Here is a 25,571-nt window from a genome sequence, read left to right on the forward strand (position 1 = left end):
ACCTTGTATATTTCTTATGTGTCACTATTTTGGTGTTTGGCTTTGTCATTATGTTCGGGATTGGGTGTTTCCATTTTGTTTATTATGTATCAATGTGCATTTTATTGTATGAGAGGGAGAAGTGTGGCATGGAACTTCATGCCTGATGAGGTCAGTGTCAGAACTCTGGCAGAGTATTCTGCCAAGAGAGATTTTGAAGAATTGACAGTTACTGTGCCATCGCCGTTGGGTGAGGTGTTAACAATAAACCTTCTCTTACCTGAAGAAGCAACGTATTGTCTTTTGTCACTACACTACACAGCCTCCCTGGGATATGTCTTCACATGCAGGGCTGTGAGTGGGATGAAAACAGTGGGGTGGGGTGGCTCTCCAACAGGGGTGTGACCTTTGTAATTAAGGGTGTGCCTTGAACAGGCAAGCTAAACTTCTGTGAAACGCATAGTGCATCACCCAACCAGTATTTCGGTGCCTCTGAGCTTTCTGCTATTTTATCCAAATTCACAACTCACCAACTGATAAAAACACCTAAAACCAGCCAGGATTATTTGCTTTGTCAGTAGATGTTAGCTGTCTAAGATAAATAAATAACAATGATTGTTCTGTAAATATAGCCTTATAGCCTGCTGCTGTTAAAGACCAGTAAGCAGAGTTACAGGCCCAAACCACAGGCAAGGGAGAGGGCTTTTAACAACCAGCATAGTCTGAGGCAGAAGGGCTATAAGGCTATTAGAATATTGCTCCCACTAAGAGTAGAATGTCTTGAATTAAAGAAAGAGAGAGAGACGTGGAGACAAACCTTGGAATGTTGGAGCTCCAGGCTTATACCAGCCCCAAGCCCATCTAAAGCTTTCAGAGAAGTGCTCATCGACGTCATATCCTCGCTACTCATAAAACATGCTAATTTCAATATTGGTGACTTTAACCTTCACATTGACGCTACCCAAGATGGTGAAATTAGGAACTTCCTGGATGACCTTTCAGCTATGCAATTAATCTACTTAGTTTCAGGCACAACTCACTCTGCTGACCACCCCCTCGATCCTGTTTTTTCAAACTTATGCTATTTACAGGTCTTGACCCCTTAGGCTATGACCTGAACCAGCCACTTCATGATCCCGATGTCCAACTGCATATCACACCAGGATCCCGTCCTGGCCCTTGACACCATCCTGCAATGTCCCTGGCATGAACTAGACCTGCAGGGATTTGGCAATTTCATTCAGACTAGCCTTATCCAGCTGGCCCCCTAAGAGGAGGCTGCAGATTAAATGCTGAAATCATGGTTCACTTCTGCCCTTGATGCTTTCATCCCTGCCAGCCAGGTCTCAGTAAAAAAGAAGTATTCTGCCCCATGGTTCAATGAGACCCTCATTACTGCTAAATAAGTCACTGCAGAGCAGTCTCGGAGAAAAACTTACGATCCCTCCTCAAAAGCACTATATAGGTCATCTAGCAAAGCATATCACAAACTTGTTATGAAGACCAGGGCTGAGTTCTTTTCAACTAAAATCTAAATTAGCAACAATCCCACCAAAGACATTTTCAACCTAGTCAACAGCCTTATTAAGCCAGCGCTATTGGCTGAACCTATAGAAACCTCAAGCAAACACTGCAATAAGCTAGCAGCTTATTTTATTGGCAATATAGAGGATATTTACTCCCACTTACCCTCTAACGCCACTTCCGATCAGTTGGACTTTACTGTTTTACCAGAGACCATCAGCCCTACGGCCACATTGAGCACTTTGCTTCCCTCTGCCAGTGCTCTAGACAACTCCTATATGGCAAGTTGACTCCCTCGACAATCCCATCAGACCAGATCTCATCTTAAAACGCCAGAATGTTCTACTCCCATCCTTTTTAGAAATTATACATCTCTTTATCTGCCTCAGCGCCGGACCCATGGAAGCATTCCAAAGCCATTCACCTGCCTAAAAAACTGTTTGGATCCCACTAAGCCCGAACAGTATCACTCCATCTCCCTTTTATCTTTTCTGGCCAAGGTAATAGAGGCATGTTAACAGCATCTTGACAAAGCTATTTGAAGTACACCATATTCTGGATAGGTCTCAAAATGGCTTTAGGCCTGCTCAAAGCACTGAATCCGTCCTCTTAGCTGTAAGAGAAACTTTGCAGCTCACTGAATGAAGGCAGGTCATCGGCCCTGATCCAACTCGACTTGAGCACTGCACTCAATACTGTCTCACATAAAATACTACTAAATCGCTTACATGACATCAGGATACCTGGGCCGGCGCAGACCTGGTTTTCCTCTTTTTCGGTGAGTGTTTTTTTCAGTTGATCTCTCTTCCCTTGACATCCTACCAGCAATCCCTGCATTACAAATTCTACTGGGACCTTCTTTGAGCCCTACTCTGTTTAATATTTATATTCAACCACTTGCATAGGCTGTAATATCTTTCAGGATTGCGCTGGTGTCATCCACGAAAGATACCCAGCTCTTTTTTTCCACTCTGAGAATACAACTCAAGGCATGGCCAATTTCCAGAAAGGATTGCTTGCTGTTGCTAAGTGGATGAATAACAACTGCTTGAGATGAAATGCCAACAAGACTGAAATTCTTCTCCTGGGTAAACACTCTCATACCTGTGGAGACCACTGGTGACAGATTTCCCTCTGTCCACCTACCAAGTCCAAACCGGCTATTAAAAACCTAGGCTTCTCAAGGGACAACACTCTGGCCTTTGAGGCCTAAGCCAAATCACAAACAGGCACCCATTTCAGACTCCTGAGGAGCCTCAAATCCATCAATGGTTTTTCTGAACCCCGTACTAGGCAAACCATTATCCGAGCTTTAATTCCATCCCATCTTGATTACTGCAATGTCCTATATCTAGGAGTAAACAAATTGGTCACAAAAAGACTCAAAATTGCCTAAAATGCTGCAGCAAGGTTGCTCTGTTCCCTTCCAAAATCTTGTTTCCACCTCTGGGCTTCTCCAGAAGCTGTACTGGCTCCCTGTGGACAAGTGCATACACTTTAAGACCTTGTGCATTGCCCAGAAGAATCTTTACTCCCAGGGGGCACCTATTCTTGACAAACCTATATTTATTTATTTATTTATGTCATTTGTAGAGCGCATGAATCACCCCAGATGGGGTATCTCCGCGCTAAGGACGGATAGAAGTGATGGCTGGGTGTTTAGAAGAGTGATGTTTTAAGTTTTTTTCTAAAAGACAGGTAGTTATTGCAGAGACGAATATCCAGAGGTAGCTGGTTCCACAGTTGAGGGGCAAGATAGGAGAATGCTTTGCCTCCTAGTCTGCTTTGTTTTATCCTTGGAATGGTGAGGAGACCTTTCCCTTGGGAACGGAGGGTACGTGAGGGGGTATATCTGACTAGTTTATCTGCCAGATATGTCGGTCCCATTTGATTAAGGCCTTTGAACACCAAACAGCAGATTTTAAACTGAATCCTTTTACGTATTGGTAACCAGTGTAGCCTGCGGAGGAGGGGGAGAGAAGGGGTTCGGTAGGGTGCACTGGCTATCAGTCGAGCTGCTGTGTTCTGGACCACCTGTAAGCTGTTCAAGGAGGATTCCTTTGCGGCGATTAGCAGAGCATTGCTGAAGTCCAGCCGGCTGAGTACCAAAGCGTGTACCAGAGTTTTCCGAGTGGAAGGGGGGAGGAAGTGGAATACTCTACGGAGTAGGCCAAGGGCATGGAAGCATGCTCGTTTGGTGGAGGTTATGTGATCGTCCAGATTAAGTTTGCTGTCTATTAGGACCCCTAGGTTTTTGATCACTAATTTAGGGGAAGGGGGCACGCCTAGTTCTTCTGGCCACCAGCTCGGTGCCCAGCTAGTGACAGCATCCTTAAATAGCATTATTTCTGTTTTTCCTGCATTGAGCTGTAGGAAATTATTGCTCATCCATGCTGTTATTGTTTCCATGCCTTCCGAGAAGATGCTTTTAGTATTGGGGGAATCTTTATCAAAAGAGAGAAGCAATTGGGTCTCATCAGCATAGGAGATTGGTGTGAACCCAATGTTTCTCAGAAGAGTAGCAAGAGGGGCGACGTATACGTTGAATAGGGAGGGGCTGAGACATGAGCCTTGCGGTACTCCCTTTGTTACCGACGTGGTCTTGGAGTTAAACAGTCCTAGGTTTACTGTTTGGGTTCTTCCATTGAGGAAGTCTCGTAGCCAGTCTAGAGCAGCGTCCTGTATTCCTATGGTTTGCAATCTTCCTAGCAAAATCTGATGTGAGATGGTGTCGAATGCAGCGGACAGGTCGAGCAGTATTAGAATTACTGCTCGGCCCGCGTCCGTCTGCATTCGAATATTGTCTATGACATTGACTAGAGCGGATTCTGTACTATGTCAAGGACGGAATCCTGACTGTGAGTGGTCAAGGCAGCCGGATGATTCAATGAATGCAGAAAGGTGAGTATTGATATGTTTTTCCAACAATTTGCTATGTAGGGGGAGTAAAGAAATTGGTCGATAATTGGATATTACATCGGGGGTAGTTTGGTGTTTTTCCTTATGGGCATGATCTGTGCCGCTTTCCATTCGTCGGGAAGCTTGCCTTCCTTAATGGATTTGTTAAGAATGTGACAGAGGGGTGTTGCCAGTTCCGCTGCTAGGCTCTTTGATATTTTTGCTGGTATAAGGTCCTTGGGGGAACCTGACTTGGCGGATCTCAAGAGAGATTCTGTTTCTTGAATCGTGAGCAGAGGGAATTCTTGGAGGAAAAATGAGTTAGATGAAGGGGGGACTTTTATAGTATGCAGGTTGTGGTGCGCTGATGTGGTGGTTATTTTGTTATATATATCATTTATTTTTTGTGAAAAATGGTTGGCTATATTGTCACATAATGCCTGGGTGGGTTCATCTTCTGGGTTACAGGCTTTGGGATTAACAAGGGTGTTAAGTACTTGAAAAAGGACTTTGGGGGTGTTATTTTTTTGCCTCCGATTGGTTAGCTATGTCATTTTTCCGGGCAAATTTTATGTTTTTATGGTAAGAATCCAGGGCTAATTTATATTTTCCCTTGACCAGGGTGTCCTGAGTTCTACGCCATTGTCGTTCAAGTCTTTTGCAGAGGCTTTTTTCTGCGCGGAGGTCTCCGGAATACCAAGGGGCCTGTATACGTTTGGGGATGGCAGAAGAGTGTTTCAAAGGAATCAGGGCGTCTATGGTGGATTTGATTCAGTTCTGGAAGATAGTTATGCATGTGTCCATAGAGTCAGAGGCAGATAGTTGGGGAGGAATGAATGTGTCGCGAAATAGTGTAGGAGTTAATTTATGCCATTGTCTGTATTCTCGAGATAATGATTGTTTCCTGGTTGTATGATCGGAGGGTCCTGTTAGATTAAATTCTATAGTGGAGTGATCTGACCAGGTCAGCGGGTTAGTTGATTTATATTCTGTGTGCGGTGAGTTGGAGAAGACTAAGTCCAGGGTATGGCCTCCAATATGTGTGGGAGCATTGTTAATTTTTGTAAGTCCTAGCGTTGAGAGCTCGGTCAAAAGGGTAGCCGCCTCTGGGTCGTTAGGGATCTCACTATGGACGTTGAAATCACCTAGAAGAAGGAATGCGTTGGAGGACATCACGTGTGAGGCAATCATATTTAAGAGGTGGTAAATGGAGTCAGAAATAGGCCCAGGAGGACGATATACAAGTGCACCTTTCCAACTCAGCTGAGAATGAATGTCAATTCTGAAGATTAGGATTTCGATTTTATCACTGGTAGGTTGGTCAAGTATTGTTGCTTTTATTGGGTCTTTGTATATGATGGCTATACCACCACCTGCCTTTTGTGGTCTGTCAACTTTGAGCAGACGATATCCATCAGGTATTGCGATGGCAATGGCAGGGGTGGAGGAGGGTTTTAACCATGTTTCGGTAAGGAAGCCAATATCAGGAAGAGTGGAGGAGAGTAGGTCCCAGATGTTGATCGCGTGTTTGGGTAGTGAGCGTACGTTGGCTAGGAAACAGTTCCAACTAGTTCTTATTTCCCTTGTTTTATCTGGATTGTGTAATGTTGTAGGGTCAATAGTAAGGGAAGGGGGAGTACTTTGGAAGCCACAGAGTAAGCATGCTAAGGGGCCTTCAATAACTGCGGGGAATGTGTGGGTACACATGTAGGATCTTATGTGTTGAGCATGGAGGGGTATGTGGTCTCTTAAGTGTTTTAACTCGAGTATTTAATACGTGTGGTTGGATGAGCGTTCAGATGGATGGGACATTTAGCAGGGTGCATGGCTCCTGGCGACGGTCTGGCGCAGACGGGCTTGCCTTTGGCGTGCCTTCGGCGCGCCGCCACCGCCAACTGTGCGCGTCCGATGCGCATTCGTCCTGACATGAATTTTATCCCCGGTGCCCCGGAACTGAGGGGGAGAGGGGGGAGGAGTAAACGCCCAAGGTCCACCCTCCGTTCGATCGGCACTTGCTGCGACGGACCAGGGTGCAGGGCAGGGTCAAAGCACAACAAGAAGGTCTGTCAGTTTCCCACCACCTTCAACAATATTGCCACAGTTTCCCAGGTATGTTTAAAAGCGATTTAAAAGCAGATTCTTAAAAACATGTGCAAAATGTAAATACTTCAAGGTGCGAGCAGCGCAGCTAGCAGCACTCTACCGCGTCCGCTGCGCGTTCGTCCTGACATGAATTTTATCCCCGGTGCCCCGGAAGTGAGGGGGAGAGGGGGGAGGAGTAAACGCCCAAGGTCCTTATCTGCCCTCCTGAACACTTAGATAGGCCAACCTTAATCTGTCTATGGTTCCTCAAGTCAGGGTGGGAGGCAGCTTTTGCAGAGCTTTGGCCCAGACCTCAAGTAACAAATTCCCTCTTTCCCTCAGGAATACCCATATCCATCTGCACTTTAGGAAATCCCTCAAGACCTGGTTCTTCTCCAATGAGCTTCCTCTTCACTCTTTCCTCTCTGGTGTATGCAGTCTCAGTACCTATGTTTACAGGTTCAGTACTGGGAAGCCCAGGTGCTGGGCCAACTATGCGCTATACAAGCTTTTAACATAAGCCCAGAGCTACTCCTTTGTCTTCAATGGAGCTCTCAACAGTCTAATATTCTAATATAGAAAATGTTTCAATTCAGAGACTGTGAACTAAACATTACTGAGGTCCGTGGAGGGGTAGTGGTCTTCAGAGTGTTGGTTACGCCTGTTATTTTCACTCTGTTAGACATGCATACCCCTTTTCTCTCCAAATCACAAAGTACAAGGCATACATGTTCTATCCCTAGCTCTTCACACCACACTACATGCTCAAGAACAGTCTTACAATAGCAGCACCTCTCTGCTTACCATGTACTATACCAAACCACTTTCCATATGGCTAAGCTACAAACCACATATTTCCAAAGAAAGCACAATCCATAAAGAAGCACTGCAACTGTCTGCCAAAGCACTTTGGTACCTTAGAAATAAGAAACACCACATGACTACACCAGCATGCATGTGTACTAGTTCTGAAAACCACAATTGTCTTTTAAGAATACCTTCAATTTAAATATAGCGCCCTCTCCATCCAGCCGATCTCGTCCCATTACATGAAGCCTCCAGTGTGTGATCCTCTTAATAACTCCACCTACCACTTGGTATAGATACCTCTAATCAACTGCACAAACCCAACTCACCAGGTTTGCTTTCCAAGACGAAGTGGCCTTTTGCCAAAGTGCCCCAGATTCTTCCCACCAACAGGAAGATTGTGCAGAGTATTCCCCTCCTGCCCACCATGGTTGATCTGTTAAAGTGGAAGGGTCACGGGGCGTGGCTTGGCACCCGGCAGACATGGCGGCACTCCTGTGAGCTCCAGACCCGAGGCGAGGGAGACGCGCTCAAGGATCGTTCAGCGCGAACTCGCTAGGTGGAATACTCGTATGAGGGGCCTCTGAGATGGACATGAACATTTTCAGGAGCTCATTTAACTGAAAAACGCTACTTCGGCATGTAAAACGTCTAGAGGCGGGTGATGCCACATTGCTATCTTTCCTCATTGTACTCTCGTTTTTAACCTATTGTGGGCACAGATGCCATTTTGGATGCTTTTTTAATCTCTCACACGATTTGAGGAGAAGCAAGCAATTTGTCAATATGGTCATTTTGCCTCTTCTACATGTCACTTTCTGAGAAATTCTTTAACATTTTGGATATGCCTGCTTGTGCCTTACGACTGAAGTAACCTTTTTATCACATGTGAGAGGAAATTATATTTGGTCTACAGCACAGTACACATAATAGCGGTCACATTAATCTGGGGCATACGAAGTTGTCAGCTCTCTTGGATTGCAGCAGAGTCCGCAATACATTTTCGTCATATAGCCCCATTTATTTAGTGCTCTCCACCTGTTGCCTCCGCTTTCTCATTTGCTGGGCTGTATCATTCTATTGCTCTGAACTAATCCAAGTCATCCCTGGTTGACGACTTAATAATCGATGGGCAGAACGAAGGGCTCTTCTTTTACTACATCAATACCAAAACACATTTTTATTCAAAATTCAAAGCCTTTTTCAGAGCTCTCAAAACTGGAAGATCCTGTATTTCTTGAAACTGAGTGTGGTAACATCATAATGGATCAAGTGCGGACTGCATCAGGGAAGTCAAATGTAAAACGACTAAAGCATGACCCCCATCACCACCCAAACCGGCTTCTCCGTTTTCAATGGAACTATTGCTGCAGGAAATAAGAGCACTCAGACCCTTCATGGAGGAAACCAATTCCAAGTTGCAAATCCTCTCTGATAGCTGGTCACAGCTTGATGCTAGGCTTACAGCAGTGGAGCACAATGTTTTAGCCTTTGACGAAACTTCCAAATCTGTATCTCTCATGAAGTCGCAAGTTTCAACACTCCAAAAGCAAATTGAGGACTTAGAAAACCGTAACAGGAGAAATAATCTACACATTTACGGTTTGAATGAAGGAACAGACCCTATTGCTTTTTTCGAATCCTTTATACCCAAGATCTTACATTTACCAGAGGATACCATTCTGAACATTCAACGTGCTCATAGACTGGGTGGTGCATCTTCTAACTCCTAGTCATCGCAGAGACCTAGAGGAGTTATCCTATATTTCTTAGAATACACAGATTTACTGAAATTTCTGGCAGCCGCTAAGGCCATTCCGCGGATTTCCTGGTCTGGGTCTACACTATTTTTTGCGCAAGGTTACTCTAAAGCTCGACGCAAAGCCTTCCTTGATATGCGATCGGATCTTCGCGCCATGGGAGCTAGATACGGTCTCTTTCACCCATGTATTTTTAAAGTCACATTTAATAATAGAACGTCTTCATATGAAGATCCTGTCAGACTGCAAAGTTTCATTAATTCGAACAAGCTGGGCTAAATGGACTCCTCAAGACCTTCCTCTTCGCATGTTACTTGACTTTTTGTATTTCCATATACATGATCTCATTTCAATTTGTTTCCAGGTTCTTTCATGATTTGTGCTTATTATACATTTTTGGTTGTACATGGTCTTTGAAATTATAGTTAATTTTACTCCGTTCTTGGAATTTTCAGGTTCACTCTTCGCTTCATGTGTTAAAATGTAATGCTTTACTAAGTTTTTCTATTTCCATCTTCCTCCACCTACACAGAGATGCCCACAGTTTGGCGTGTCCCTTCCCTGGTATGGTCTGGTCTTCACACGATGTTACGCCCATTCCATGTGGTTCCACCCACCCTCGTTCATGTTCCCTTATTGTAGGTATGTCTTTTGTAATGTTTTATGTATTTTGTTCCATCTCATCATTTTTCCTTTATTTCTTTCAAGGTGGCTTTTGTATTCTTCTTCACTTTCATGTTCCCATTCTGTAGGTATGTTCTCCCTTTTGCCTTTTGTTACACTTTCTGCAATAATTTCTCCTATCTCTTTTCTGCATCACTTTTCTTCTATTTCTATCTTTTCCTATGTATTATTCTCTCATACCACTTTTGCTCATCTATTTTCTTTATCTCTCAAGGTTTTGTACTCATCTCTTTCCTTTCTTATTCTTTAACCTCTTAATGCTATACAGGGTTTATGCATTGAATTGGACTTTAGTACTGTGATCTTGGATTATTTTACTTTCAACTGTTCCACCCTACTGAATTGGATTGTTACTTTATATTGTTTATCTATTATTTCTTCTTTTTTTTACTCCATTTTAATATCTTATGTCGCTTAAACTAGTCTCATGGAATATTAGGGGACTAAACTCTCCTATCAAGAGACAGAGGGTTTTGTCTCACTTGGCCAAGCTAAATGCTGATATAGCTTTTTTACAGGAAGCGCACCTTACGGATACTGAATCTTTAAAGTTGAAAAGAGGTTGGGTAGGCGAGATTTATTTTTCTCCAGGAGATGACAAATGAAATGGAGTTGTGATATTATGCCGTAAATCTTTACCAGCTACGTTATTAATGCAAGAATCTGATTCTGGGGGGGGGGGGGGGTGGCTCATTGTTAAAATATCTTTGAAAGGTGTTCTAGTTATTCTTCTTAATGTTTATGCTCCCACGGGAGGGGTTGCCTCCTTTTGGCCTGCTTTGGCTAGGCATATATCTCATTGCATGGAAGATACATTTTATTATGGCCGGAGACTGTACCCACGTGTTTGACCCCTTCTTAGATAGGAACTCTAAAGTACCCTTTGTCCCCAATAAGTCACATAAACCCTTTACTCATGCTATAACTCAACAAACTGCTTGATGCTTGGCACCTCTGTAATCCAACCACTAGAGAATATTCCTTTTACTCTTCATCCCATCACACCCAATCAAGAATTGACTATATCTTTGTTTCCCATAACATTTCGCAGTCCCTCACACACACAGAAATTGGCCCCATTCTCCTATCGGATCACGCACCCGTTTCAATTGGCTTTGATACACTGCCTAGAAATAATGCTCCCAAAAGATGGCGTTTTAACAACGTGTTACTCTTAGATTCCAACTTCACTGCAGCTTTTACCTCCTTTTTCGCAGATTACTTCGAGAGGGACCATTCAGAATCTCTATCCCCCGCGACCATTTGGGATGCCTTTAAGGCATCAGCAAGAGATTTTATTTTTGGCTTTGTTGCAAAGAAGCGGAAACGTGCCCGCAAGATTACTACGGACCTCATACAAGACATCAAGGCTTTAGAACACTCATATTATACGTCCCATTCAGAGGAATGTTTAAAAGCCCTTATCAATGCTAAATTGAAATTCAATAAGCAGTCCACAGAAGAAGCCTCGCTTTATTTACTAAAATCTAGCGCCTAATTTTATGGAGGTAAAAATAAAGCAGGGAAAATTTTAGCCAACTATCTAAAAATCCACCAAAACAAATTAAATATTGATTCTGTTTTTGATGAGCACTCAGTCTTAAAATTTAAGGACGCCGAGATTTTAAATGAGTTCTCTCTCTTTTACAAATCTCTATATTCTTCAGAGAACCAACCTACAGATCACTCATTATCGCAATTCTTTTGTAATATTCACAAGCCCCAACAAGTTCCTTTGGACTTTTCCCCCTTGGAAGAGGACCTTTCCCAGCATGAATTGCTAAAAGCCCTCCAAAATCTCAAAAAAGATAAGGCTCCTGGTCCGGATGGTTTTACTGTTGAATTTTACACCCATTTTTCTAAGCTTTTAATACCCATATTACATTCACTCATTTTTTTTATGCCTCAAAAAGCTCTTCTGGCTCATTTTCTGATGCTCATATTTGTCTTATCCCTAAAGAAGGTAAAGATTCTAAGTATTGCAAAAATTACAGACCTATTTCACTGGTTAATATTTACAAAAAAAATTATAAAGCTTTAGCTATCCTTCTTGATTCTTACTTGCCAAATTTACTAGGGAAAGAACAATCTGGCTTTGTAAAGGGACGAGTCATTACAGACAATACACGGCTCTTTTTCGATGTCTTATCCAAATCTTCTCATCTTAATCATCCTTTGGCTGCAATTGCACTGGATGCCGAAAAGGCTTTTGATATGGTTGAGTGGAAATATTTATTTCACACCCTTAAGTGGTTTGGATTCGGCCCTAATTTTATAAATGTGTTATCTCTCCTTTACTCTAATCCCCGTGCAGCAGTTTGTGCCAATGGCTTAATTTCTCCATTGTTTAACTTGGGCAGAGGAGTGCGTCAAGGTGGCCCTCTCTCCCCTTTCCTTTTTAACTTAGCCCTCAAACCTTTTTTATCCAAACTACGTCAAAACCCAAGCATTTTTGGATTTCATGCATAAAATGTTCACATAAAACTTGTAGCCTATGCTGATGATATCTTGCTCTTTATGTCTAAACCAGAAGAGTCAACTCCCACTTTTATAGCGGCGTTGAATTCGTATTCCCTCATCTCCGGATATAAATTAAACAATGATAAATGCGAAATATTACCTCTCACTAAACATACTTTTAGTTCACAATTCCAAGCCTCTCAATTTAAATGGAGTAAAAAACCATATTAAATATCTTGGCCTATACTTTACACCCTCAATCTCAGAAATGGTAACATTATGCATGAATAAATGTCTTCAAAAGATTTCAGATATGACCTCTAAATAGCATCCTCTTTATTCGTCTTGGTGGAGCCGTTTAGACACCATACAGATAATGCTATCGCCCATAGTTTTATATACCATTTTGAACATCCCAGTCCCCATTTCTTCCAAATTATTTAAGAAAGTCAATTCCATTTTAACCTCTTTCTTGTGGAACAATAAGAAACCTCGGATGTCTCTACTAAAACTGATCCGTCCTAAAACAGAGGGGGGAGTCAACTTTCGAAATTTCCAGGATTATCAGAAAGCTTTCTTATTACGTCAAGCTTCTCTTTGCTTGCTTGACTCTGTAGATGATGGTCCTCTCTGGACATCAACAGAGCGCCTCTTTTTATCTCCTTACACATTTCACGAATATCTTTCTTTTTCACGCAAACCACAATCCATCTCTACTCCTATATTAAAACATACTTCCAAATTACCTGAATCACCTTCTTACTCTGCTCATGGTTCTAGGGACTCTTTTTTAAACTCAACAATTTGGCATAATAAAAATTTGCTGATCCGCAACAAACCTTTTTACTGGAGGACTTGGAGAGAACGGGGTTTAATATGGATTTATCAATTATTCTCAGAATCAGAATACATACCTTTTGCTACACTCACGCAGCTCTTCAACCTTCCGCCCTTCTTTGCTCACAAATACCATATACTCAAGAAAACTGTACTGGAAATGTATTCTCATTTCCAAGTTGAACTCGATACTTCCAATAACCCAGAAACCTCTTCACGACTTCCCGCCCTGGTAATGTCTACACCCAAAACCTCTATTATTTACAGCCATTTACAAGGCCTTGATACTGATAGGCAAAAAACAAAAACTGAAGAGGCATGGGAACGAGATTTTGCTGCATGCTGGCCACTCTCACTTTGGAAGGGTATTTGGTCCAAACTTCGTATAACCTCTAGGGCAGCAAATACCACACAAACATTATTTTTTGTTTATAACAGACTTTTATTCACGCCAGCCACTTTATGTAAACGTTTTTCAACCACTCCGGATACATGCTGGATCTGCTCCTCTCCCAACGCTGACCTATTTCATATGGTGTTTTCTTGTCCACAAGTACACAATTATTTGGAAGCAAGTATGGTCTCAAATTAACTTAATTTATGACACTACATTTCCGTTTTCTTTCACTTACATCTTTCTAGGCAGTCTTGCTTCTATATGGGACGACAGTCCACTTAAGGTTAAGATTATTGATTTATTGTTAGCAATTGCCTTTCAGCAAATTACTGTCAATTGGAAAGACTTTTCGAAAATTTCATATAAGGCTTGGTGGTACGCTGTCTGTCATAATCATGGGTTAGACACTGCCTTTGTGTACCCTCCTCACATGGCTATGAAACGTGTTGACTTGTGGTCGTCTGTCACGAGATATATTGATGCTAGCGCTAGACGATGGTCTTTGCCACGACCCTCTCAACAGGAGGTTTCTAAACCACCATGAGTCCCCTAATAGTTCCATAGGTTTCTTTTATGTACCCTAAATGCTTATACGTCTCATTTATTATGCATTTTTCTGTTCCTTTTTTTGTATTATTAGTTCAATTTGTTCTTTACTTTTTATGTAACATGCTCGGAACATGATGACGTAAGATTTACTGTGTATACTTTTTACAGTCACCTTGATTGCATTTCAATTAAATGTTTTTGAACTTTAAAGTGGAAAGGTCACCACCGCTTTGGCACGGAGTATGGCAGGGCTGTGGCCCAGTCATTGCTGCAATGGGGAGTTAGTTTGCTCTCATGATGCCATTCAGCCCTAAGCAGCCTATACTGAAAAGGCCCCCCTGGATCACTACTGCAGAGCTCCTGGGGACGTCTGCGCACCAGCTCCTTTGCAATGTGCTTGTTCTTGCTTCCAGACTCTAGTCCCATTGGCAGCCTGAAGGGGGCGAGCGTCCCACCACACCATCAATGCTCTTTATGAAAGAACATCCCTGAACAAATGTCTAGCTTGCAATATCACTGTGCAGGACACTGCACACACGCTATCCAAGTGCGGAGACGCTAAGTACAAAAGGAACCTTGGAGGTTTCTGAGGGGGGCTATGAGCCACGGTGTTCCCATTTGTAGTTTCAATCCACAACTCTCCTCTAAAAACAGGCCCAGCATCTTTAGAAGACATAGACCTGATGGGATTATGAGCCTATCAAGTATTTTCCAATCCCTCTACCTTCTTACTCAAGACAAACTTGAGTGTTAGCAAATAGCATCTTAGTATCGGTGACCCTAGCGATCCAGTATAGAATGTACCATGAAAGTAACAGCCTACTGCCTCATGACCCTCAGAAAAGGTATCTCCCATCTCCTCTCTATTTCCCAATTTGTCCTGCTCTGCAAACATTGGGATGAATTAGAAAAAGCTCAATTACAAGTAGAAGGCGCTGTGTAAAAAAAAAAAAAAAAAAGAAAAAACCTTGACAAGACCCCCCAATAAGGTACGAAGTTAGCTGGGGTGGGTAGAAACCACTACACCCACCACTAAATAGTCCACTGAGTATTAGTCATACTGCTAGAGGCTTGACCTCCAGGTCGAGCTCTACTAGACTATGTGGATAATAACCATTACTAATATCCTGGGCAGGATTTCCAGCATAATTACATTTCCTTGGGGGGTTGTCCCTGACACTCGGCATTTGAACCCGCTCCCTGCCCCAACTGTGATCCAGGGGGCAATCGTGAAATAGGAGAAATGTTTTTTGTTCCTGGCCTTTCAATGTTACCAAATTGTTTGACCTTGGGCAGTAACAGTTTGTAAGTATTTCACTGTTATTTTTTCCCAAGATTGGATGCACTTTAAATAGGCTTAAAGCTGCTACCAAGAATGGTTGGTAAGAAAACTGGAGTGGAACCGAACACACAACTTTCGACTTCTTGTAAGCACAATTACCTTAACTAATTTACTGTATGTGAAAAGAAAATTACAACGTTGTGACTTCAAGTACCTTAATGCAACCTTAAGATGTAAGACAAATAACTTGAGGCTAAATAGTACTTTATAATCAGGGATAGGAGCAAATCAGGTAGTAGTCATCATTTGTCACTAGAAGCAGGGCCACTGGCAATATGCGATTTTGCAGAAATTGCATTTTCTGAACTATGGATTTGCCACAATCCATCACCTGCTGTGTAACTTGCGGATTTAAAAAAATGTGCTTTTAACTCAAACGGATCAAAAGTTACTTAAAACACGATGAAGTGTTGCTGCGCAATGGAAGGCACTTAGCAAAGGAGGATGGACGCCATTTCTGTTGGTTGTTGTTGTATTTGGGTGTTAAACTGGTATTAATGAGGAAAAACCTTTGCCTAGACAGTGTTATGAAAAAAAAAAAAAATATGTAAAAATATTAAAGTAACACTATCACAAAATGTGCCAGATTACGCTACATAATTTGGCCGGCTGCATAATTCTAGTGGCTCCGAATAGAAGTATTTTGACATGAAAATTATCAAATCGTAGAAGGGAAAATCAATGTGAGGTCTACTTGAGGAACAGTTACTAAATGCTCATTTCCTTTATTAGACGACTTCCAAGTTGTAACATAAGGGCAGATATATTAACAGAGGCACAGTGAAAACAGGATTCACCCAAGATCAAACAGTTTGGCTAAATAAGATCCCAGAATTTAACGAAAAAAACTCCTCGATCTATCCAAGTCCTCAATATTCCCACTGTACCGCATTTTGGTGAGCATTCCATGAGACTGGACATTGTTTCACCTGAGAAAGACATTGGTTACTGATTGAGGGAGATGAAACCCTACTCTAGCAGGGACCACTATTCTTGTCAGGGTGAGACACAAGCAACCCCCAAATTAACCTGTGCTTAACCCTCTGGTAGCTTCAGGCTTAATTTGAATGCAATGTGTATAGTATGTATGGAGCACTTCAAACAGTAAAACAAAAGTGAACACACAACGCAAGAAAAATCCCATCTCTAACTTAGAAAAATAGAGTAAAATGTAATAAATTATTTGACACCAAAACAACAAACATCAAATCGGAGGATCCGGAGGTACTCAATTTTAAAGATTTCAGTCTAAATAGTGTTTAAAAAGCACAAGGGTCAATTGTGCTTATCTGGTCGCGCCGGGACAAAGTTGCAAGTTCTGGTCGACCGTGATGGAGTGCGATTTAACAGTGGTAAGGGGGCAGGTCGCCCAGGTGGTAATGAAGAAAAAGAATAAATAAAAACGTACCTGTCTGCCGCCGCCTCCTCCTCTCCCTCTTCGTCTGCTTCCAGGACAGGAAGCACCCAGCTCCCATCCTCCTGATAGCTAATGACAACGCTGCAATGCAGCGTTGTGATTGGTCTGAGCGCCGTGGATCGGCGCACAGCCAGAGAATGGGAGGCTGTAATGCAGCCTGCATAGAGAACATGTAAAGTGCGCATTACGGTTTGACCGGCCCGAGACGCCGGCCAAAGCGTCCTGGGCATTTGAGTGGGCAAGCCACTCCTCCCCTGCTCTGTGAGCAGAGCAGCCCCGCCTCTACCTAGCTGAGCAAGGGGAACAATAAAATTATAACAGTGAGTTATTATCATTTTATTTTTTCCTCTTTGACCTGCTCAATGAGGCGACACTCCTCCGCCTTAGCGTAGGAGCCGCCACTGTGCAGGGACCCAGGTAGGCACACTGAACAAAGTACCTTGATCCTGGTTCTGGAGTGTTTCACGGGGTCCTGTGTCCAGGATGCATTGCGCAGTTGCGGGTCTGAGGAGCAGCAGGGGTTGCAATGCGGGTCCTGTGTCGAGGATGCGTCGCACAACGAAAGTTCTGAGGAGGTGTGGGGCTGGGATACAAGATAAGGCATTGAGGATGCGTTGCGCAGCGGCAGTTCTGAGGAGCTACGAGGTCCTGCGTCTGGAATGCGCCATGCAGAAGTGATCCCAATGTAGAGCTAGGATGGGATGCGTCGTGCTGCATTGGTTCTGTAGGACTACAGCTGGGCTGGTAGAGCACCTTAAGGCCACTTCTAAAAGTCAAGAATAGGGGTGGCGCCACTTGAGGAGCATGACTCACAACAGGCACAGTCCAAGTACAGGATTCAAGGTGGTTTGAATCTTTTCTGTCCCCGAGGTTCTGATCAGGAGACTGGACAACTAGCCCTTGGAGTCACTGTGTTGGCCCTGGGTTCAAGATGCCAGTCCAGGCTTAAACGCAGGCAGCAGTCCTTCTTGCAGCAGACCAACACTTCTTCTGACTCTTCCGCAGCTGTAAATGTGGTTTGAACAGTTGGGCCTGAGGGTCCGCCACCACTATTTATACCTGGCGCCCACTTTGAAGTGGTAGAAACTTCAAGCATCCTTCCCGTAGACGTATCTGCAATTTCCTGCCTCCCTGCCCTAGTTACAGCTTTTCTGGAGACACAAAAGGCAAGTGTGAAACACTTTGTGAGTGTGCTGAGAGAGTCTTTGTGGTGTTTAAATGTGGTAGGTGACAGATTCACCACCTTATCAAGTCAGAGATGGCCCATTCTGCCAACATCTAGTCCCCCTTTGTAGCACTGTCTGGGACTAATACACAAAGACCAACTGCCAGCTACACAGTCATGTGACCCAGGATACAGGCACCAATTGGTTGGGACAAGAAAATGGCAACTTTGTAAAGTGACCTAAAATCCGACTTTACTATTAAAGAGGGGTTTAAATTACAATTCTTTACAGACAATGGTCTACATTCCTCCCTGATCCCATTTGAAAGTTATCACTTATTGTAATAAGGTATCCCAATAGTATCTTATGGGATAGGCAAATCTTGCAGTAGTGAAAAAAACAAATTTAGGAGTTTTTCCACTAACAGGACAAGCAAAAGTTGAAAGTACATGTCCACTTCAAATACACGGTACCCTGTCCTATAGGCTGTTTAGGGCTTACCCTAGGCATGACTTGCATTCATTAATAAAAGAAAGTTTTAGGCCTGGCAAAATGTTTATTTTGCCAGGTTGAAATTGCAGTTTAAAACTGTACACCAAGGCTGCAATGGCAGGCCTGAGACATGGTTGACAGGAATACTTAAGTGGGTGGCACAATAAGTGCTGCAGGCCCACTAGTAGCATTTAATTTAAAGGCCCTGGGTAAAGGTAGTACCACTTTACTTGGGACTTACAGGTAAATTAAATGTGCCAATTAGGTGTATGCCAATTTTACCATGTTTAAAGGAAAGCGTGCAAGCACTTTAGCACTTGTTAACAGTGGTAAAGGTGTGCAGATTCCCAAGGCCAGCAAAAAAACAGGAATAGTAAGGAAAAACGTTTGGGGGAAGGCCACCTTAAGGCTGACAGGTCAAACAGTAATGAACAACACGTGCTATGGAGTGGCTAGCCATTAGCCTAACTGGGGTTATGTTATGCTACTTTACAGGTAGAATTTGCATTTATTTAATGCACTATTAAAATTATACATCCAATACTTTCTCTAAAGTCAATCTAGATTTTGCTAATTGTACTAAAAAATCTGCACAACGGCCCTAAAAGACAGAAGTTTAAAAACAATGACAGTGACAGACTTCCATTTCACCTCTCACTTTTTAAAGTGTTTGCCAAAGCAAGGAAAAATGTCACCCCTTGAGAAAAGGTGATCATCCATACATGCTTAATAACGTAAATACTTTCTGGCCCTTCAGAAGGATAACGTCCTAAAATCCACTCAAGCAACATGTCATTAAAGGGTCCGAAGCACTCCCAAGCTGGCTCGTGGTTGCTCTACTGCAAGTTTCACAGCCCCACTCATCAGCAGTTCCAAAGATACAGTTGCCTATAAACAGGTAACCAGGGTTTTAAGTGGGATGAAAAACTGCGGAGGTGGGGGGAATGGGGGTCTCTCAAAGGGTGTGGTCAGTGTAATTAAGGGTGTGGCTTAAAAACACGCAAGCTAAAAATCTGTGCTTAGCATAGTGTGCCGCCCAACTTGTATTTTGCTGTTTCTGTCATTGCATCCAAGTATATAATAAAAGTAACATTACACATACAACAAGCCAGGACTATTGGCTTTGGCAATGGTTGTAGTTGCATAAGATAAATAAGCAGCAACTATGGCTTGTATATAATATTGAAAACGCTTTCACTTAAAGCCCTGGTGACAGCACGCCAATGTTGCTGTTCCTGATTTTCAAAAAGAGAAGGGAAATCGGGAGAGAAAATAACTCTTTAAACGATTTCTCTTCCCCTACAATGCTCACTGTTACTTCTCCACTAGTGAGAAGTGAGCAGTGTGAGCAAACTGTTATAAAGATGAATGATTACAACACAAACGTACATTGATGTGCCTGCTGTCCGGAAAAAAATGGACCGCCTGTGCCAGGGTAAAAAATAGAGCCCGATAGAGACCCGTTTCGAGCTTCACTTTAAAGCCTTGGGTAAGACAACCTTTACCGCCCATTTCCCTTGTATAACAAGCATTTGCGATGTAATCGGTCTCGCATGTCTGTACCACCTTCTCTAAGGGGCATATCAGCAAGGCGAGGCAATAGAATTATCGCCGCTTTTGCGGCCGTTTTCGGCCGAAAAGCGGCGATAATTTTATCGCCTAATTAGCAAGCTCACGCTAACGCGTGAAAACTTGCGTTAGCGTAGGAATTCCTAACGCCCAGCTTTGCATCTCTAATGAGATGCAAAGTGGGCGTTCCTGACCTGACATGACAGGAGAAATGTCGCTTAGCGACATTTCTCCTATCATCAAGTCCTACGCTTTGAAGCATAGCGGCAAGAAAAGTAGCGATAACCCCTGTTATCACTACTTTCCTTACGCCTGCTTCAGGACTGACTTAGCCATGATATCCTATGGAAGGTGGATATCATGGCTAAGTTTGTGAGTCCCTATCATCAAGCTAACGCCACATTGCGTGAGATTATCGCTGGGTTTCCAGCGATAATCTCACGTTAGGCAGTTAGCGTGAGGATTTTTATCGCTTTTGAGATAAGCGTTGCTAATAGCACGCTATCTCCGCGATAAAAATTCACGCTAGCCGGCGATAATTATCCTAGCGCTAAGTGCGCTTAGCGATAATTATCGCCGGTTGTTGCTGATATGCCCCTAGGTTTGCTAACCACTGAACAGGATGGGTTAGAGAGGAGAAACTAGTAACCAATGCTTTTGTGGCTGGAAGGCAGTTAGAGGAGACGTCTAACAAGCTCTAGGGTGCCTGGGTACACTGACTCAGACAGGAACCCATTGTGCCAACTCCCTTCCAAGAATCCAAAAGAGGTCCCCAGGAATAAAACAAAATGCCCTAAAATCGAATCAGATGTGCACTCTCCGTGTGCTTGTGCACTATATAGTTGTCTCATATCCCCTTACCAACAATTTACGATTTCTAAAAGACAGCGCCACAGAGGACAAGCATCCACGATGTGAAATGATCCATCATTTAAACATGTCTGCAGTGACGATTCATAAATGTCATGGAGTGTAGGAGACCCTAAGGGAAAACCTCAACATACTCCACTAAAAGCACCTCTACCCATCTATTCATCAGAAATACATTAGGGGTGTAACACCCCAAACAGCCCCCCCTGAAGCTGCGCCCCTGCAGACCGGAGTCTGATTCAGGTTGAGACTGTGCGCTGATGCAAATATTTTTGCATGCTTTTTCATCGTTTTTTGTTTGTCTATCTAAATTGCGTACATTTTCATATGATACGTAAAAATTACAATTTAATATAAGCAATTAAGACAAACAAGAGACTTTAATCTCCAACAAGAGAAACCGTTGGATCACACCCGCGGCCCGTTGAAAACTTTCAAATGTCGAACACGTCACCACCAGGTCCATATTCGGCTCGAGACGAAGGGCAAAGATAAGAACGGTCTGAATAACTTTACTGTCAGGGTTCAAAGCATGTGTTGCAACTCGCAGTATCTGGCCAGAGCTCTGGAAGAGGGTTGAGAGGCGGTGGGGCGCCAGTGGAGGGGTAACAGCCAAACAGATAACGAACAAACAACTGCAGCTGCCAATTCGAGAGTTCAAATAAGTTTAGTTTAATGCATTGTTCAGCGGGTGCATAATCTGTGTAAAATCATCTGCGGGAGGCGTTGCCTATTCCATCGCTAATGGCCAGTTCTGGATAATGTTCAAAACCTCATGGCATTCTGCTTCAGAAGTAGCCCATTTAAAGCGCTCCGAAAGTGTTTATGCTTCAAGTTTAGCGCATATCTGCCAAAGTCATGTGGGACCAGGCCACTCCTGGCTTTTAGGCAGCACCGCTCTGCATTCTGGGTCCTGCAGTATCACCTTTACATTAGAGGTAAAAGAAAATAGCTAAACGTTAACCCTGATTGAAGATGTCATACATTACATACATCAGGAAGCTCCGTTAAGAACACGATTTTCAGTGTTTATTTATGGAGGTAATTGAAAAGGGTCCCTTTTTTTTTTTTTGCAGATTTATATAGCGCGAACTTGACCCGAAGGTATTGGAGCGCCTTATAGGAGCACCGGTGATGTTACACAAGGACACATTCATTTTTTTGATTGATTGATTGTTTTGTCTTTTTTTTTTTGGTAGGTACGGGGAGATTAAGGGGCATATTATCAAGCCAGGCGATAAAATTATCCCCGCTTTAGCGGCAGAAAACTGCCGCTAAAACGGCGAAAATGGGCTTGATAATGTGCTCTATGGAATTCCAATTGAAGCCCATGTTAGATGTGAAGGACATCTAACATGGGTTTCAATTGGAATTCCATAGAGCATATTATCAAGCCCATTATCGCCGTTTTAGCGGCAGTTTTCTGCCGCTAAAGTGGCGATAATTTTATCGCCTGGCTTGATAATATGCCCCTAAGTGATTTGCCCAGAATCACAGGCTGTGAACACGACCCCAAAGCTCGAAGCCTGGTTTCCAGCACGAAAGTCGGCAGCTCTAGCCGTCAGATCCAATCCTCTCCTTTTGTGCGCGCGAACGGAAGACTGGCGGTGTTCCATGTCCCCCACTGCTAGATATTTATAGCGCCTGACAAAGTTCAGGAAAACAGAAATGGGAAATGTTTAAGCAACAGTGTTAATAACTGTATCTGCCCTCTGACCTCATATGACATCAGAGTCATTTTAAAAGGAATAAGGGGAAATATTTTTGCTGAAGGAGCGGGACTCCTGTCCAATAAACAGACATAAGACTTACGTCAAAAGGGATATGGCGAAACTCAAGACAGAACAATAAAAGGCCCGTTTTAATCCGTTCTTGAATCGAGGCAGAACGGTCTGTCATGCAGAATAACCGCTGCCAAGTACATCTCGGTTGTACAGTAATCATTGACAGCGCGCAGCTTCCTGCAGCGCGCACCTTCCTGCAGCGCTCTCGCCATCGCTGCAGCCCAGTCACACCTGTTGGGAGTAACGTTACCAAACCTTTGCTTTGCCTGCAATTCGACTCCTCCCGGTACATAACAATATCCTTTCCACAGCTCCGCATTTTTTCATTTCAGCAGCCGACGTAGTATTAAAGGAGCAGCATTCACCCACAGCTTACCAAACAGCACGAGGGACCCCGCAATGTGGCACTACCCCCGATGATACCCAAGACGCACGCAGCCTCCTCACCTTTGCAGGTTCAGCGCTACAAGTCACGGTGACGGCAGCTCTTCTTCACAAAGCGAACGCCCGGCCGCTGTCTGGCCTCTTATTCAACTGGAGGAGGCGGAGACAGAGCACGCCCCCTGGCGAGCGGCTCCGGTCACAACACATCGCGTTGTATTGAGAGCCTCTTTAATGACAGGCTCCATGGACAGACACTGTACTTGTAGGAATGAAGCCACTCAATAAATCAATGAAAATACCCCCCCCACACACACACACAGGCACACAGACACACACACCACTGTACAGATTCGAAAAGCGCAGCCGATGCCAGCTTTCTGTGATGAATCCCATAACATACTTTCGAATTCTTGCTGAAATTGATTTACGTTTTTCGATGTCTTGGGTCATTCACACCCTGAAAAGTAAACACAATTGATCAATTTTGATTAAAATGAGTTGTGAATCAATGAATCATTCATCAGCTTTATTCGGTTTAAATGCAAACCATAAACGCACAATAAAAGACATCTATATATACACCATTCACCAAATACCATTACTGCAGCTTTTGCATCAAATAATACTGCAGATTAGGAAAAAAAATAGATTCCAACTTTGAAGGCAGACTTCAACAAACTAAGCAGGCTCAATGCATTATTGTTTCAATAAGAAGTATCTCTTACATCTGCTCGCAATACCTTAGAATTGCAGGTGGCTAGAACCATTAGTGAAACACAGTCATTGTTAAACACTAACCTTCTACTGCATTTCGGAGAATTAGTGTATCAAATCTTTGATGCCTGGAGTACAGCTGGTCTTGCGCACTTCTTAAAAATCGTAGGCTCGGGCCTCGTTATTTCTTCTCAGACCATCTTTGGAGGAATCTCGGCTTTTATCCATTCTATTTTCTCTAGTGTGCTCAAAGGATTCCTGTTGCTGTTATTCCTCATTTAAGTCATTCTTATCCTGTTCCCGCTTCTCTGCAATGGATGCTCCTTTTGCAGGCGTTCTGAAACTGGCATCACTCCAACACTACAGTGAGCGTATAAACCATATCTTTGGAATGCTTCTACTACAAGAACTGGATCTTGATTGGTCTTTGACATTTCGGCCTGCCTGGTTTACCTGCTTGCAACCTATGTTTTACTGCATCTGGTGTCCATTCAAAAGGGCACTGGATAAATGCCTGGCTTCGCAAACCACCGCTGCCTTGGACTAGGGACTGCTAATGAGTCACTTAGCAACCCATTTTAAGAACTGTCCTGTGGGCTTGCGTCTTCTTCACAATGCGAAGTTTGAGCCTTTTGCCTACGAGGAACTGTGTGCATTGGATCACAAGATATAGGCTCTGTTAACACGGATGCAGGTTGCCCGGTAATTGTCTCAGCATTGGCTGAGACCAGAGAGCATGTTTGTTCTTTGGAGCTCATGACTTGAGCTGTGGACAGATCTTCATGTACGAAGTTGGATGTCTTTATGTAGTCCATGGCCTATGAAATGGCTAGTAACATAATGGAAGCACCTTAATTCGATGATTTTTCTAAATTGACTTTTTCTCCTGATTTTAGTTTTTAGTTATTCCCATTTCTGAAGCCAAGCTTTGAGCATGTTTACTTTCTAATTACATTTGTCATATCTAGTATTCTTCTAAGTGCTATTATCCTGGCCAAAGGGAGGATGTTGTGTGTTTCCTGCGAGGCCCATTGTAGTTTTCCCAATGATAGCCTAACTATGCACATTGTAGGCCTCATTTTTCCTTTGCACACATTACTAGATAAACACGTTTGCTTTTGTGCCACATTGTACTTTCACATTGAACCTGCATATGTTTCTTCACGTTCTGTTCTTTTCCTGGGATTTAGTCTGAACACCATAGACATGGCCAAACTACATTGTCCCTTGTTATTCATTCTTGTCAGGCACTAGCACCTATACATAGCACATGAATGCAGCTGTTGTTTGTGTGCATACATGTCCTATCATATAGACGAGCACATGAGCCAAAAACACACACATGGAATGAGAGTTCTGAGACAAGAGCACTGCGTCTGCTGAGATGTAGTGTGTTAGTATGCTAAGGTACGTGGTCAGCCAGTAATCCTAGCGATCTTTAATATATAATTATCCATCTTTAGTAGCAGGGGAGGGGGATTTAGGTTACTCTGTCTTATAAAATGATATGCCTTTTCATGATATATGGATTATTAACCATGCTAACAGTATTATTAGGTATTCAAACAGAATATTGAGTTAGAAATGTCGACTTACACCAATATCGAGTTGGAAATATCATGACACAGAAATATCAACAGCAAGAATATCGTAGTCAAGAATATTGAATTTAAGGTAAGAAATATAATTTTCAAAAATATAGAAGTCATTAATATCGTTTGCAAAATATAGTTGTTTAAAATATCGATTTTTTAATTAGTGTTATATATTTTAGTTTATATTTTAAATGTATGTGATATATGTTTTTTTGTATAAGTATTGTTTATGTTTTTAATATATGTGTTACATTTTTAGTA

The 25,571-nt window shown here is 42.9% G+C and overlaps 1 protein-coding gene across 2 annotated transcripts in view; it reads right to left on the reverse strand.

The window, feature by feature from the left end:
• Positions 1-23,234, reverse strand: part of ALDH1B1 (aldehyde dehydrogenase 1 family member B1) — a 40,260-nt gene extending 17,026 nt beyond the window's left edge. Inside the window, exon 1 of one of the 2 annotated variants that reach the window (XM_085636589.1) lies at positions 23,065-23,234. The gene's annotated coding sequence lies outside the window, so the exon portion shown is untranslated. Of the gene's footprint in view, positions 1-22,993 lie in introns of both variants that reach the window. The other variant, XM_085636590.1, reaches the window with a different exon arrangement.
• Between the last annotated feature and the right edge of the window lie 2,337 nt (positions 23,235-25,571).

Source organism: Triturus cristatus, chromosome 2_1 (assembly GCF_964204655.1).
Source record: "Triturus cristatus chromosome 2_1, aTriCri1.1, whole genome shotgun sequence".
NCBI classification, from domain to species: Eukaryota; Metazoa; Chordata; class Amphibia; order Caudata; family Salamandridae; genus Triturus; species Triturus cristatus.